The sequence below is a fragment of the Vigna umbellata genome, chromosome 6 (assembly GCF_029865625.1).
Source record: "Vigna umbellata cultivar VRB3 chromosome 6, Vumbellata_1.0, whole genome shotgun sequence".
Lineage (NCBI taxonomy): Eukaryota > Viridiplantae > Streptophyta > Magnoliopsida > Fabales > Fabaceae > Vigna > Vigna umbellata.
The window spans coordinates 8050440-8068414 of NC_142170.1; the positions used below are offsets into that span (position 1 = coordinate 8050440).

The window sequence follows — 17975 nt, forward strand, 5'->3', positions numbered from 1 at the left end:
TTGATAAGGAACAAGGTGGTTGGTGCATGTTGTATCCGCTGTCGTTGGTGTTGCTGAGGAAAATTTGTTGTGTTGTGAATGTGTGAAGAAGCATTGGTTATTTAATTTGGAAGAAAAAGCGTAATGAGCATGTTGTCGTTCCTTTTAGTGAAATCACACATTTCTTAATAGTGAAGCTGCAAACTACAGATAGGAAAGAAGGCAAAAAAGCTGTTAGATGTCATTATCAAAGGCTTAAAAAGGTGTGGGTAGAAGAGATGGCAATCGAGAGTTACCTCTCTATCATCCATGACCTTAATTATATCTCACCACTACCACAGCGTAGCGTAGCGTAGCATAGCATAGCGTACCATCCTTCAATAGACTCATTAAACAACTTGGAAGAGCTTGTGAGTATATATCACTGAGGAGAAAGTTGATGAGTTGGTTGAACTTGAGTTGGGGTTCGTAACAAAACACACATTTGTTTGTGTTTGTGGGGCTAAAAAACGACCAAAACAACTTTAATCTCTTGTCTGACCACACTCTGCCTCGCTTTGCAGAAGCATCAGCAAGCTCTCATAGGCCACACAGGTACCGTTTTCTTTTTCTCTCCCTCACTCTGCTTCCACCTATTCTATTCTATTCTTTCTTCCAACCCCATGTGACATCTCCTTAGCTCAAATCAAAAGCTGGATCACTCACACACTTCAATGTCCTATTGTAGTTTGTGTTTTTACCCTCTCAGTACGACCACTTCAAGTCATTGAAACTTTAAATAAATCTGCATACCCTTCACAAAATTTTGGGATGCTCACGTAAACAAACTCCAACAATCTTCTAATTTACTCTGTCCTTTTACTCCCCAAGCTCTGTCTAGATAAAAACCAGACACGTGAGTGAGTCACCAAGAAAGCCTTTAGCTATTAGCTTTTCTCTTCTAGTGTATGTTTCAATCCGTTTTGCTTGTGTTATCCGATAGGGAATCTAATGAGGTTGCAATTGCAGGTTTTGGTATTTTTGGGATCAGCAGCAGTGGCAGAAGCAGGACACTCTCCGTAGCTGCTGATGAAGGCTCAACAAGTAACCAGTTTTAGGAGTGTCAGGAACTAAACAGAACCAAAGCGTACTACAGTACTACCATGCGAAGTACCAACCTCAACAAAAACCTACAAGAAATCCATTACGAGTGTAAAAGGAAAGGAATCTGAATCTCGGGCTGTAGACACGAGAATCAAAAAGGGAGAGGACGTATTTTGAGCGTATAAAGTAGGGGTGTCAATTGTCTTCATCAGGTTGTGGAAACTTCAAAGGGGAGTAGCTATGCAGAAGACAGAGTAGAGAAGCCGAGGAATGGGGATGAAGAGCACTGGGGGAGAGATTGTTCAGGTCCAAGGAGGGCACATTGTTCGGTCCACAGGTAGAAAAGATAGGCACAGTAAGGTTTACACTGCAAAGGGTCCTCGTGATCGCAGGGTTAGGCTCTCAGCGCACACGGCAATTCAGTTCTACGATGTTCAGGATCGTTTAGGGTATGACAGACCGAGCAAGGCCGTGGACTGGCTCATAAAGAAGGCCAAGAATGCCATTGACAAGCTCGCTGAGCTTCCTCCGTGGCACCCTACTGCCAACGCTGCAGATGCAGAGAACAACCATACCAATGCAGGGTCTAGTGACATGGCCATTGCAGAACAATCAGAGTCTTCTGGTTACAATTTTCAGCTGCAACGGCAATTAGGTGAGGACCATGATAACCACCATTCAGTTTTCATCCCTGCACCTATTGACACTGATGCAATAGCCTTCTTTCCCACAACCACTGCCACCTCCTCCATCAATTTCCCAACCTACCCTCCTGACATAATCTCAAGAACCAACAACTCCACTGAGGATCTTGGCCTTTCTCTCCACTCCTTCCAAGACCCTGGCCTGATTCATGGCCAGTCCCAAGCAGATGCAAACCAAACACAAACACCTTCCAATCACCAAGCCCTCTTTTCTGGCTCAACTCAAGTGGGGTTTGAAGCCAATTACCCCAGGATTCTGACTTGGAACAGTGATGCAGGCACGGATATGAACAGAACTGGGTTCATGGTCAACTCATCAGCGCTTCTAGGCCAAGGTGTTTCTGCTGCATATTCCCAAAGGGGGACCCTTCAGTCCAGTTTCTCACCATCACTTCGTCCTTGGAGTGACATTCCCATGGCTTCTTCCTCAGAACATCACAAGTCACAGCCAATTCAACAGGCTTCCATCTTTGGCAGCAGGTTTCTGTCTGATGCATTGCCAGGGTTCTGCATCCCAGCTAGAATTCAAGGCGAGGATGGGAGCCACGGTGTAGGTCCCGACAAGACATCATCTTCTTCTCCTAATTCTCATCATCGAACACAAACGTGAACTGCCCAATGCTGCACCGTTCCTTATTTATCAAGTACTTTGCTGATTATCCATTTCTCTTTTCTTGGACAGTTATGGTAAACATTCAGAGAAAGAAAAAGGAAAGGGTAAAGGGACCACTTTATGTGATTTGTGCTAACATGTCATCTTTTTGTTTTTAATGGAAGAAAGAATGAAAACCGATCAAAGTCATTTCCCATGCAAAGCTGCAAATTGAGTAACAGAGTTATTGCCTCACTGACTATTATTCCTTTTTAAATTCATCTCATGGATCTTGCTATGCAGGAGCATTGTATACCAGACTTGAGAAAACGTGGGAAGATTAAGATGGAAACGTTTTGAATGATCTACACAAGTTGTCTGGTTGGGTTCAGCTTTTTTATGGCTTTCATTCCCCTCCTTATTGGAGCCATCACGTTGGTGCTTTATATATCTTTTGACAAAAAAGATATTTATGTATTATGCATTATTTCTACGTGACACTTTGCTGAATTTATATCACTTTAAGTTGGATTTCCTGGTTTGTAACTGATATGGCCTCGTTAATGTCAAGAATAGCATAGTTCATCTGATATAAAGTGAACAGAAGAGGTTTATGTCGATTTTTGGTGAACCCCACTTCAAGAAAAACTTAAATCGAGTATGGTTTTGATGCAGTAATTCTCCTCTGTCTAAGAAAGATAATTTACTTTCCTTTTTTCACCAACTACATTTAAAGGAACTCTTAAGTAGTCAAAAACACTTTCCCGAATCATGTAGCTTTATATTTCTGCATCTCCTTCAATTTCAACTAAAACCATCAAGAGGGAACTACATATGGCTTGTAATTCCTAATACAATAGGCAAAACTTGAAGTAAAGTAAATTTCTTATGGCAATTATATAAAATGTTTGCTTGCTTGATTTTGTCTGAGTCGGTTATTGCTTTGTGTTTATTACAAATGCAGACAACTCTTGTATGCACAAACAAAATTCAGCTTAGATTCCAAAACATAAACCCTCAATCCAAATCATACTATAAAGACCCCTATGACAAAAACAACAAGTCTTTTATCCCCAAAAGCATTTAAGATCCTACCTGTTAAAAGCAAACACAAAGACAACGTCTTCTTCAACTTTAGAGCCAACACAGTAGCAGCCAACATAAAAACAGAGAAGCCAAAATCACCTACCTCACAACATATCACCCTAGCAACCTCTAACAAAATCTCTGTCCCTAAATTAGCTTAATCAATTGCAGAAGATCTAAAAACTAACATCATGTTCACAATGAAGCACTTTTTCCTATAAACATTCAAGCCAAAACCCGCATGTTATCTTTTTGGTACCTAAAAAATATTAACTTGACATTGCTTCGATCGTAAAACTACTTACTGTCATTACCAAAAAGTAGTCTTTATGCTAATGTGTTTCGTTGCATAGGTAGCTTTGCCGTGTGGATGCTTAAGAGGCCTTTAATAGGCTACATAAGCACTTAATGTGCTAAATTAGGCTCTATTAAATGGATTTTTTGATAGATTAGAGGATGAGAAAGAGAGCATCGCAGTGAGATTTTCCAAAGTCAAATATAATAATTGCGTACACAACTTTGACAGATGAAAGTAATGCCACGTCAATGTGCGAAATTCCTCTGCATTCTTTCTTTCTTAGCTTCGTAGTCATGGATGGCATAAACTAATTATGGATAAATAATGAGTGTAGTTTATGTTTCATTTTTAAGTATAATAAGAACAAAAGAAATTATCGTCTTGTGATAACAACTTTAATTATATTAATATTTTGTTAATGATTAATATATAGTTAATGATGTGTTTAGTATCTAGTTTGTTTTATGTGTTTATTGCAGGAAAAATTAACATTAACAAATAATTAATCTGGAAGAAAATATTAAAGATTTTAAACTTATTAAAAAAAAGAATGAAAAACCTTCTCCAATCAAACTTATTAATATGTGATAATTACTAAACTGTGTTTATCCAACTATTAATGGATTTCAATCAAAATTAGTAAAATCAATGCTTTCATTAATATTGTAATTTTTTTTTCTTATTATACTGAAGAGAAAATATATCAATACTTATTTTATTAAAGTAATTATATACACTAATTATTTATGTATGGAATATTGCAATTACTTTTATGAGCCAGCCATATAAACTATTTATATATTTCTTAGAGTTTCCTAATCAAACTATTTGAAATCTAATTAGATAAATGTTAAAAGAGTCAGAAAGTGAAATAAATTTGAAAGTAGGGGTTTCAGACTTTAAATAGCTATGTATTGTTTGGGTAGTTTTAATGTTATTGGTCTTATTAATTAATCTCATAACATCGATTTGGAAGATAAGAACTTCTTATATATATTTTTTATGTTGAGGTATATATAATTTATATATTTTTAGTCTAAGACAATATATTAATTGATAATTTGATATCAATTTAATAAGAAATAAATTTAATAAATATTAAATTCTATTAACTTTAATGATGATTTAATGTTATTAATAAGTAAACTTTAAATTTAATTTAATTTTAGAAAACAGAAAAAATAAAAATAAAAATAAAAATGAGAGATTGAGTCACATGATTTAAATGCTGATCCTATCTAGCTAGAATCTTAATTATGATAACTTCACCTAAAGAAGCATGAATCTGTTACCCTATAAGATTATAGGACGGCAGAAGACAAACAACTTGCTGCCACGTTTTGTCACAATTTTGTATTACTCTCAAGTTCTTCATTAGTATAACACATGGAGGCGTGGGTTATAGATAGATTAATATGACTTTTAATGTAATTATTAAGATAATAAAATTGTAATTATACTCATTCATTTTCATATAAACTTCTGAAACCTCAATTAAATTTCTCACATAAATCATTACAATTATATATTACTATGTTGTAATAATATTTATGCTTTTCTAAATGCGTGCCGATCTTAAAATAAGAATATCATATTATATTCCTATATAAAAACATATATTATCCCATATAAATGTGAGTATCTTGTAGTCAGACATTTTATATTCATATATGATTAGACACTAGTGTATTTAGGAAACATAACTTATGTCCCGTTTATAGGGATATGAAATATTTACAGAATGTCTGTATGCAGGGATTGTCAAAGGTGAACATATTAGAAAGAAATTTAGAAAAATGAGGAATTAAATATGAATAAAAACATGAAAAATAAAATAATTTTTGGTTCTCAAACTTATTTTATAAATGAATTAATACAAATCTCACAGGAAAAGAAATCTATGTTCTGAATGTGTCACATAATTTCTTAGCAAATTAGCAAAAAATTTCCCTATTGTGTTAACACTCTGAATCAACGAGGAGTTAATATGATATCATGTAGTGTTGTCGATTAATTGGTTCTTTTCAACAATGAATAATCTATAGCTATGGCATGGAGTAAAAAGAAGGTGTCTGTGATTATTTTTTTACAATTGTTATCTGTAACTCCAGGTAAATCAAATTATGTTGGTGTGAATGATTTATAAGTATTAGATGGAGTGCTTATTAGGTGAAATAAACCATGCTTAATAGTCTCTCTGCTACTTCTCCAATACAATACATTAATACAAAGTTACTTTAAATATTTGAAGAGACAACTAATGCAACCTGTCAAAAGTCTCTCCCTCGACTTTTCCTGTATAAAATTAATTTGTAATCTTAAATCTATTTTTAACTCTAAATAATTTAAGCTCCAAGATAGAAAGTCATTATCTTTTAACCACTTATTCTTCAGTATATATATAAAAGATTTTATCCAATATTAAAAGCTTTCAACTTAAGGGAAATTTATTTTCTGTTTGAGTGCTCCTTATCTTCTAAATGGACAAGAGTTGCATCGATAGAAAACATATTATTATTTAAATTAGTCAAATTAGAAGATAGTTAATGTTATAATGAATAAACATAATTAATGTACTTGGTAGAAAGTGTTATTTAATTATACAATTTTTTATGAACTCTTACTTATATAGATATAAACTACACGAACTAATCTCATATTAATCTTGAAGTAATAATTTTTTCCTTAGCTTAATTGTGACCATCATAGTTTATCAATCTTGCTTATATAAATGTGTTTCAACTTATGGGTCAAATATATGTCGACATTTACTCGACTTAACAGGTCAACATGTACTCGATCAGTAGCAGATCGACATGTACTCGATCAGGAACAAGTCTTATATCATTATACTCGAAATATACTTAGATGTGTATAATGCACTCTAGAATAAAAGTTCCAAATATTTTTTTTATTGTTTTTAAATAGTTATTTTAATTTTAACTTACTTTGAAACATATTACTTACTTTAAAAAAAAGAATAATGAATATAATGTCGTAATAATAAGTCAAGTGTATAATGCAAGACATGGATACAAGAGATCATTGAAAGGATCTAGAATTGAATGCAACAATTAATGATGTTACTAAAGGTGGAGTTAGTGCAATGAGTTTTCATAAGTTATCACACTAATGCAACAAAGACTTTTTATTTTAGTTAAAAAAGACATTTTATGCTGGTTTTGGAACCGGCATAATAAAGACAATTAAGAAAGTGTTCACTTTCTATGCTGGTTGTAGAGCTGTCAAAATGGATTAGAACTTGCGGATTAACTCGACCCACCACGAGTTTGGACTGGGTTGAGTTTGCAAAAAATGAAATTCTTTTATACAGGTCAATTTTCAATCCGGCTCACTTAGAACCCGGTTCACCCGGTTGGACCCGTGGTGAGCCGAGCTGACTCACCAACCCACCTAGTTTAATTTAATTATTTATTATTTTTGTGTTTTAATATTATTAGTTAACATTTTTTTATTATATTCTAAATGGGAATAAAGAAAAAAAGATGTTTCAAGAGAGCAAAATATTACAAATTTATCCATTCAAGTTTCTAATCTTATAAATGGATAAATGATACAAAAATTATCAATATTATAAACTTATTTATTCGCTTTTTGGGTTTATTTTTGGATTATATTTGAGTTGTATCTTAATTTTTTATTTTAAATTGTCTTTGGAGTTTAACATCATTTTAGAGTAAAATTATTTAAATTTGAATTACAAAAAAAATTTAATTTTTTTTATTTAAAAAAAACTTGTAATTAAGTGAGTCAACCTGTTTAACCCACCAACCCGTGATGGGTTGAGCCGAGTTCAAACTTTTTCTCCTCACTAATAAATGAGCCAGATTAAGTTGACTCACTAAATAACCAACCCGTGGTGGGCCGGGTCGGGTGGCCCGTTTTGACAACACTATTGGTTAGGCTACAACCACATATAAAGTCTTACTTTAATTCTATTCCCAAATTCTCCAAGAAACCCCAACTCCACCATAAACGACACGCTATACCCCAACCTCATGCTCACTGTCGCTATCATTCACTCCCTACTTCGCTTTCTCTGTCTCTTTGTTTACATCCGTGAGGTCTATGTTCTCACCACCACTTTTTTTCCTTCAATACCACTATCGTTGTACACTTCTCCTCCAATGAGTTCTGGGACTTTGACACCAACATAGCAAACACATTTTGATATTTCCTAATAAACATCAATAACAAATTATGGTTTAAGGCTAACTAGAGTGAGAGCGACCTCTACGAGAACAAAAACAACCACCCATGATAGGGAGAAAGCAAGAATGACAACCAAGTACAACGAGAGGGAAAAGACAAAAGTTAATGCAAGCAAGAATAGTGGCACGAGGAGGAGAGAAGTGTGAGGGAAGAGAGTAGTGCAAGGGAGGAGAGTAATGTGAGTAGAACAATGAAGTGTAGTGCAAGGAGGAGAAGAGGGAAAAAGAAAAGTAAAATTTTATACCAACTATAGTAAAGAACTGACACAATATCTATTTTAAAAAATTTAAAATAATATACATGCTCACTTTCTATGTCGATTATAGGTATAATCGACATAGAAAGTCTTTTAATTTCTTACAAATTTGTTACTGTTCTCACTTTCTATGTTGGTTCTAGTATAATTGGCATAAAAAGTCTTCTACTTTATTATGAAATTGCTACCATGCCCACTTTCTATGTTAATTATAGTGATAATTGACGTAGAAAATTTTATTATATTTACAATTCTGCACCATATCACTTATTATGTTAGGTGGATTATAACCAGCATAATAAGTCATTATAAAAAACTATTTTTGCACTAATGTTAGTAACATGTTTTGGACCCACCACAATTCAGTTAAATTATTGAATGCATATTTAGCATTGTATTATTGATAAACAACACTTACAAAACAAATAAATATAGGATATCTTTACTCAAGATAGTAGGTGTGTTGCCCACATCATTGATTTTTGTGTTACTATCTAATGAACGACAAACAAATTTCATTTGATCTCTATAAAGATCTAAAGGATATTTTCATATGGATGTGTTCCTTTATGCATTGTTAGTAACAAAGACATATATTGTGACTTGCTACCTTCTATTTTAATTCCACGTGAATAAGAATATTAAAAACTCTTTATGGATGTATGAAGAATTGTGATGGATTGTGCATATTGTGATTCATTGTTGAGTAAAAGTAAAAGTTTTAAAATTGTTTAGTTGTTATAACCATTATTTTGTGACCTAAAGTGATTTTACGAGGGAAATATTTTTTTAGATATAGGTAAGAAAGATTATAATATTTGGAAAATGCAACCTGAAATAAGTATGTATGTTCATGTTGATGAATTTTTGTTAATATAAATGTAAAAGTTTTAGAATGTAATTCTAAAATATATTTAAAATACATTTTCAAATAAAAAATTCATTATAAATTGCATAATTTAAAATTTAATTAAAAAAAACTTAATATATTTGAAAATGTATAATTAAAAAAAATTATATTACCAAATTCGGAAAACATACATAAAAAAAGCAAATGGAAAAGATAAGCAGCCAATGGGTTGAATAGTAACTCTCAAATTAAAAAAGATGAGAGGGCGAGGGGGTTGTGGCTGCTACATGGAAGAAGAAGAATGTGCTAGAGAGAAAAAGAAAACGTGAGCTTTATTTATTTTCATTAAGGGTAGAAAGATCTTTTGACAACCCATATGGGTGCAGCTGGAAAACATGTGGGTGCGGAAAAAACTTCCATTAAACTTTTTTATGTTATGTGGGCTTGAGGCCTTTTATATGTTTATTTCAATATTTATACCGTCGTCTATAAACTAGTATATGCTTAAATTAGTTATAGTCCATGCATTACATAAATAATAGGTTTCTTTTACCAAACTGATGCAATTTTATATCGTTTTGAAAATGGAACAATTTTAAAATTTTGTGCATTTAAGTAAATTATGCTTGGAAGTACAATTTCAAAAATGAAGAAATTATACTTCCAAAACCATAAATTTGGGGGAAGACAAATTTTTAAAATTGAAATCATATTCAGAAGCACATATTTATTTATTTATTTTAGAAATAGGGTCTAAAATCATAATATCTATATATTTAATATTTCTTTTTTAAAATTGTGCATGATAACACGCTTTTGTTTTGTTGTTTTAATTGCTTTTGTGTTTTTCTTTTCAGAAAAAAGTCACTAAAAATGGTTTCCACTAAAACTTTGGACTAAATAACATTTCGCTACAATTTCTTTTCTACAACTCTTTGATTTTTTTTGAAATAAACTAATTGATTTTTTATTTAGAAAAACTTTTAATTGAGTTTCTATTAAATTTTTGTAGTATATTGAATCTTCAAAATTTTTAATATTTTCAATTGAGTATATGCAGTTAAATGTTTATGTTAACTTTGAAACTGATAATTATCTTACAATTTCACTCTGTTTAGATGTCACCTAATAATATTTTATCACAATAGATGAGGACGAATCCAAGATTTATTGTATTTAGCGAAAATTGTTTTTAAATTTAAATAAAACTTATAAAATTATAATATTCAAAATAAAAAATAATGAAATAATAAAATAAATATAAAATTGTTAAATATAAAAGAGTGTTTCTTCCTATACCTTACTAAGTTCATCCTGTACCTCCAAATTTTTTTTAATTCCAAGTGTACCCTCTCAGCAGCGTCAGTCAGTATTTTTTTGTTTTATAAAAAAGATGAACCATTTTAAAACCTTCCACTACCGTATCTCATGCTTCAAACCCTACACCTCCTTTCTAAAACACTCTTCTTTTGTCTACGTCCTCATGTGCCACATTTGAAAATACCTTCTTAAAACACCTTCAATTGCACATGAAGTTTTATCTTTCCCTATGAACAACACAAACACAATCATGATACACCATTAGGTCCATTGATTAGCACAAACTAGTTAAGAAAACTCAAACACTATATGCAAGCACTAGTAAAAAAAAGCTATTTTAACGCGCTATATACGCCTCGGTTTTACTGAAACCGAAGCGTATAAAAGCGCGGTGGCAATTTTGTAAATTCTGAGTGATTATATGCCTCGGTTATTTTTGAACCGATGCCTATGTCTTTTACTGTCTCGGGTAAAAGGACAACCAAAGCATAAAAGTCATGTCACTTCACCACTGCCAAGGAGTTTTTTTTTTTTGACAAAGCACTATTACCTCGGTTCAACTCAGAACCGAGGCATAATATGCGTTATTGCTTCGTGTAGAGGCCCAACCGAAGCATAATGGGCTGCCCCTTTAGGTTAAAATCTGAAAAATCTGAAAAGGCCTTTATCTTTCTCTCTCGCACGGGATTTTCTCTCGCACGCCTCTCTCATCTTTGCCTCTCCGTCGAGCCATCAAGATGGTGTCTGCCTCCCTCCGCCGGTGCTTCTTCCAAGGACTCCACGGTGCCTCCAGTTCTCTCGCTGCTGCCGCTTATTCCTCCGACAACTGACACCGGTGCCTCCAGTTCTCACTACGGCTCCAGTTCTCTTTGCTCTTCCTCCGATTCTTACTCAAATCCTCCCGCCAGACCCTCCCAACCCATCATCATCCAACCAATTTCCTACCCTGTCAAGCCCAAATCCCCGCTGCTAGAACCCTCGCCGGAATCCTCACCACCACCTATCGAACCGCAATCCCTCCGCCCGCCGTCGGACTCGCAGCGCGCATGGAGGCCAGATCTGTGGTCATCGTGAGCCTTCAATGCCAGATCTGTGGTCATCGTGAGCCTCTAATGCCAGATCTGTGGTCATCATGAGCCTCCGGCCACCATCGCGTGTTTCTCCCCCAACGGCGAGTGGGTCGCCTCCGCCGACGCCTCCGGTACCGTCACGATCTGGAGCACGTGAAACGATCTCCGACCGCATCGACCACCTTCAGTGGTCCCCCGACGACCTCCGAATCATTGCCTGCGGCGAAGGCCTAGAATATTCTCGAAACTTCTCTGTGTGTGTGTGATATTATGTTTGACTTCGTTTATACGTGTGTTGTTGTTGTTACTGAAACATGCTTTGAGTTCTTACTATGCTATGAACCCCCAAAATGAAGCCTTGAGTTCTTTGTATGCTTTCTGTGTTGTTGTTCTTACTGAAACAGACTTATTGTTGGTTGACAGTGAAGAGATGATGGCTAAGCTTGGGAACGTTAGAAGATCATTTCACAGTGAATAAATTAAAAAAAAAACAAGTTACCGCCTCGGTTACCTAAAAACCGAGGCATAATTCATTCTTTTCTGACTCAGTTGATAACCGAGGCATAAAACCAATGTCTTATTACCTCGTCCGAATATGCTTCGGTTGTAAAACCGGTGCGTATAAACAAAACCAACCGGTACCATATCCTCGTAATGCAGTAGTGAAGCTAAAAAGAACCACATACAAAGAAAAAAAAATGAATGAATCGAGAAAAGAGGTAGAAAACTAACCTACTCTATTGAACAAATTGGTTGAACATGAGTGAAGAGCTTGCCACGAGAATCACCTTTGCGGTCCTCAATCTTCAAATAGATAAACGAATAATAAGAAAACCTAAAGAGAAAGAAAATAACTTTAAGAAAAAAAGTTTTTAGAATAATAATGTATTTTAAATAATGAAACTATTTATAAAAAAATTATTTATATTTTAAACTTTTAATATTAAAATAATTGAATTTAATGTACTAAATATATTATCTTAAATGTACTAAATATACTGTCAATTTAATGACATAATTTTCTAACCTCTTAATTAATATATATATATATATATATATATATATATATATCAATGAATTAATTGTCTTAGGAAAACGATTTGTTTTTAATACATATTAAGTCAACAAATTAAATCTGTTTTAGTTGACATTCCAAAAATACCAAGTACTATATGCAAACGTTTTCTGCACGGAGTTGGTAATATATTTTGATGAAACAAAAATTTAATCAATGTAACCTTGGATATTTCAACAACTATTTGTTGAATTAGCTGTTAATTTTCAAATATTATATAACTATATAGTTGAATACACGGCACAATAGTCCATTTTGATCACTCTTTCCCTATTAAAAAGAGGATTCAACACGTTTCAGCCTTTTGAAAATATATTATTAATTAAAGTATTCAGTTAAAACTTAAATAAAAAAAAGGAAAAAGTTTCCAAAGGTTTAACCTTAATAACCTTAATTTGTGTTTTCCATAAGTGATATTTAAATTATATAATATAATCCAAATAACTAACGGAATCTTGATTTTATTTATTTATTTGATTTTTTTTCTAATTATAAAATAATACAAGCTGTGTTTTCTTTGCCTTATGTTGTCAAACTCTTTAAACTATTGTACGACGATTTACATAAAGTATTACGTTATTTACTAACTTTGTTTTAAAAAAATATTTTTAAAATTTATCATACAATTAAAATTCTATCAGTATAAATCATGCATAAAAAATATATTAATCTAATAGGGTTTAATTATGTTTTGAGTTATGATAAATTTAATAACCTAGATTAGAACCTCTTGTATCTTTTACCATATACTTTATTTTACTTCACTAGCTTGAATGGTTATTAGAGCTACAAGATAACATTAATATCTGAACTCCCACTTTAATGCGTACATTAATTAAACTAAATATTAATCCTCCTTGAATTAGTACCAACCATCATCATACAAATCACATACACAAATAATCCTTGCAACAACTTATAGGATCCAATAAAACATTCAAACAAAGTGAACATAGACATGGTTGAAACTCTGCTAGTCTCGCTTAACGAGGGTATCACTCACTTAGTGAGTAGTGCTTGGAGGTCCACTCTCCTAGCGGCAAGACTTCTCATCAATGAGTATATCCTTGCCCAAAGACTACACAATTGAGTAAATCATCCAAAGAAGAGTTGACACACCTAGCGACAACCGAGTCAATAAACTCTCTTACTCTAGACTCACTCAATGAGTATATCCTTGTCCAAAGACTACACAATCAATGACTCTATGACCTTGTCATCACCCAGTGACGCAACCTCTTGTCTAACGAGTCTACATAAATTTTCATAACATAATTCTATAAATATATGTTATTCCACCAATACCACTTTAGTCCAACAACACATACCAAGATAAAGACAAACCATTTCGAATTATACAACATACATTAACTTAAACATCACAATTCCAATGACATCAAGACAATATTTTCAAATTTCATCATACAACTCAGATTATGCAATTTAGGACCATAACCCCTCATGCAACCGATAAAACTCATCACACAACTCATTCAATAACGAAAATCACAATACAATCATACAATTAGTAACTTCAACATTTATATAATTTAGGAATATTGTGTGACCCAACCCAAACAACTCTAAAAATACCAAAACGTCTCTAGCTCTACATGATGCTCTATCTTCACATAGAAACATCACAAAAATGATCAGGATATCACTTATTAGTAAAAACTCATATTGATGACTTAAACAATATATGCAACCAAAAGAATGACAACATGCAACAACAAAACATATTGGACCAAGCGAAAAGGCGTAGAAAACTAACTTTTGTTATGAGAGAAACTGATCGGTCCAACTTGAATAGCTAGTTAGGAGGATCTCTCCAACTATCTCAAATCTTCAAACAGATAAACATACAGAAAAAATTCGTAAAGAGAAGTTAGAGAAATTTTGATGAGAAATTTCTAGAGAAATAATATGTTTTAAAATAATGAAAGTCATTTATAAAAAAAACTTTTTGTACTAAATATTTTTAATATTAAAATAATTAAGTATCTCTGTTTTCAAATTACTATCAATTCTAATATATCATTTTCTTGATCTTTACAATAAAAATGTAAAATATGTAACTACATAATTAATAGAAATGTAAAATTATAAAATTATGAAATTATAAAATTACAAATTAAAAAATTATGAAACTAAACAAATTATGAAATAAAAAAATTATAGAATTATTAAATTAAAAAATTAAAAAATTATGAAATTAAAAAATTATAGAATTATAAAATTATAGGATTATAAAATTTTAAAATTAAAAAAATATAAAATTATAAAATTATCCAATTAGAAAATTTTAAAATTTTAAAATTATAATGCAATAAAGTTATAAAATCATACAAATTATAAAATTATCGCCTAGTGAGTTTACATAATTTTGCAGAACATAATTATGCTGATATTTATCATTCTAGTCCTGCAAATCAGTTCAACAACAATCACATATGTCAAAACATATCAACCATCAAATTATACACTATTCAATTGTTTAATTCATCCCAATTGCACTATCAACATGATAACATACCAAATACCAAAATACAATTCATGTAAACCAAATGAAATTCTAACTCAACTCCATTTGTCATATTTCATTAGATAAATAATCACATAAACCAAATATTATACAAGCATACAATTAACAATTACAAATTATCCATTTAAACATCATGCAATTAGTTTCTCTTGCTTGAAAGACAGACCAAACACTCTAGAATTCCTAAAACCACCTCCAGACACACATGAAGCTCTATACTCCTTTGAACAACATAAACATGATCATGACACAATTAGGACCACTGATCAACATAGAACTCAAACCCTACATGCGAACCAAAATGGTCCACATGCACAAAAAGAACATACAAACAAATAAAATGGGCAGAAAACTAATTTACTCTATTGGTGAAGCTGATCAGACATAAGTGGAAAGTTCGTCTCAAATATCACCTTAGCTGTCTTTAATCTTTAAAACAGATAAACGTAGATAAGGAAATATAGAGAAGGAAAAGAGTTCTAAATTTTTTTTTTAGAAAAAATAAAAATTCATTTATAAAAAACTCTATTTATACTTTAAACTTTTAAGAATAAAATAGTTAAATATCACTATTTTAAACACACTATTAATTCTAAAACACAATTTTTATTATATTAAAAGTCTGGTGCATAATTTTCTTAAAATATGTATTTTAAAAGTCTAATTTGTTTAATTATATTTTTAATTAAGATGAAACACATTGCATTGAGCAACTTAGCATTTATCTACAAATAATAAATGGCCCAATAAATTGCATTAACTTGTACAAAGAAAATTTAAATAACATCTTTCTGGTCCTATAAATTTGATTTTTTTTTTCAATTTTCACAATGATTACTGTCTTTAAATTTTAAAATATTTAACTTCTTGTTTATTCTTAAAGTTACTTTTGTAATAATGTTGAACTTGTTTTAAAGACTAAAATTGAATTTTTTAATCAAGGTGAAAAAATATAATACGTTATAAATCAAAAGGTAATAAGAAAGAAAATTAAAGTTAAATTTGCAGAACTAAAATTATTTTATAAAAACAAACTTTTGTTTTTCTGTCAGTTTCAAAGACTTTAAATAGTCATAAAAGATGACTCAGTGCAAAGGTAGTTTATGTTATGTGTCCTGGCTTTGACTTTAAGATTCAAATATTCGTAAATTGGAGTACTAATTTCTAAGAAAATCACAAATGTTCTAACACGTGGAATAATGTGTACGTAGCCGTATTCCCACACACATAATCTTTTGGTCCACCACCTAAAGTAATTAAAGAAGAAAAAAACTTAAAATCTTATGGGTGTTACTCCCTCCACCACCACATTTTCTCCCTCCACCTCCCCAATCCTATTACATAATTTTTGAATTACAAAACTAACCTTTTATAATTACAAAAATAACCTTTTTACTTTTTAATCCTAATTATTTACTTTAACCCTAAAATCTATCTTTCTACCCCTTCTCACCCACCTCTCAACCCTCTCAGATTCTCACCCAAACTCCATCACATCCGTTTCTCATCTTCCATTTTTCCTCCATATATGTTTTCTTCCTCCTTCAGCGATTCGGTGGTGTATACTAATAACAATAAAGATCCTCAAAAATACATTATTAAAATACATCAAAATATATTCAAAAATAATATATCTAAAAAAATAAATTATATTATTTAAATATCTTCAAAATTAATATAAAAAAAACTGTAAAATATAAATCGTATAATCTTTAAACGGATGTCAACATCCGTTTAAGGGAAAACGGATGTCAACATCCCTTTAAGGGAAAACGAATGTCGACATCCGTTTTCCCTTAAATGGATGTTGACATCCGTTGACGGATGCTCACATCCGTTTAAAGATTATACAGTTTATATTTTAGGGTTTTATTACGCACCTTCACGCCTCTGAACCTTTCACGCCAACCAGCACCTTGAAGCACCACAACACTCACGGCTGAAGATGAATTGCTTTTCCCACTTTCAATCTTACTAAACACAAAGTCCACCACACTCTCACGTCACAATTCTATAAAAGAGAGAAGAAGTGAAACATGAGAGACAACCCAAGGGTAGTGAAACGTAAGAGACAACCTGGGAAAAATAATAAAGAGAAAGATGGAAGAATGATAAAGAGAATGAATGTCCACGTGAGATTTTAAATAATATTAACCTGAAATTTTAATAAGGGTAAAATAAGAATAAAAAAATAAAGAAAAGGGTAAAAGGGGAATGGGGTGGTGGAGGAAGCAAGTTGTGGTGGTGGAGGGAGTAACACCCAAATCTTATTTGGGTAGGTTTGGGATATATATAATTATAAAAATTACTACGTAGTTTACATTTTATAAGAATTAAATAATTTAAAATTCTCAAATTTAATCGTTTTAAAATTATTTGAAATTGGAAATTTTCTAAAGATTAAAACCTCTTCAAACCAAAAATTTGGATTTTGACGTTGAAATATTAAGAAAGGTTTTTTATGTATTCACGCGTATTATTAACTAAGTGTGAAATATGTTTAGCGTTCATACTTCAAAATAATACGTACAAGATTTTACGTTAGCTTTATCTTTTTTCCTTTTTTCTTTTTCTAAATTTGCGGCAGTCAACTTTCACAAGAACCCCTCCCTCCATTTTCCCTCATCCTTTTCTAATTAAACAGTATATATTTAATATTTAAAAATCAATAAATAAGTTTAATGAACAGTGGTTTTGTTCTTACAGTTACAGTTACATTTACCTAACGTTCTCTACACTCCCATTCCCATCGTTTTACTTTTTACCCTAAAGGGAGCAGCAATGTCAACGTTCAACAGTCAAAAGCCTTGACGAAATGTGAGTTTCTTGTTAGTTACAACCTTGGACTTTTGTAGCCACACAAGAGAAGAAGAAAGTAAAATAT

At 31.9% G+C, this 17975-nt stretch overlaps 1 pseudogene across 4 annotated transcripts; it reads left to right on the forward strand.

Annotated features, from left to right (window-relative positions):
* Positions 1 to 2978, forward strand: LOC124832609 (transcription factor TCP4 pseudogene; annotated as a pseudogene). 4 transcript variants are annotated; one of them, XR_015780331.1, is made up of 3 exons: positions 1 to 573; positions 988 to 2410; positions 2662 to 2978. The product of XR_015780331.1 is annotated as a transcription factor TCP4 pseudogene, transcript variant X4 (transcript). The 4 variants fall into 4 exon arrangements; XR_015780330.1 differs by having other exon boundaries at positions 3 to 573; positions 988 to 2483; XR_015780329.1 differs by lacking the exon at positions 1 to 573 and adding an exon at positions 588 to 878 and having other exon boundaries at positions 988 to 2978.
* The last annotated feature ends 14997 nt before the right edge of the window (positions 2979 to 17975 follow it).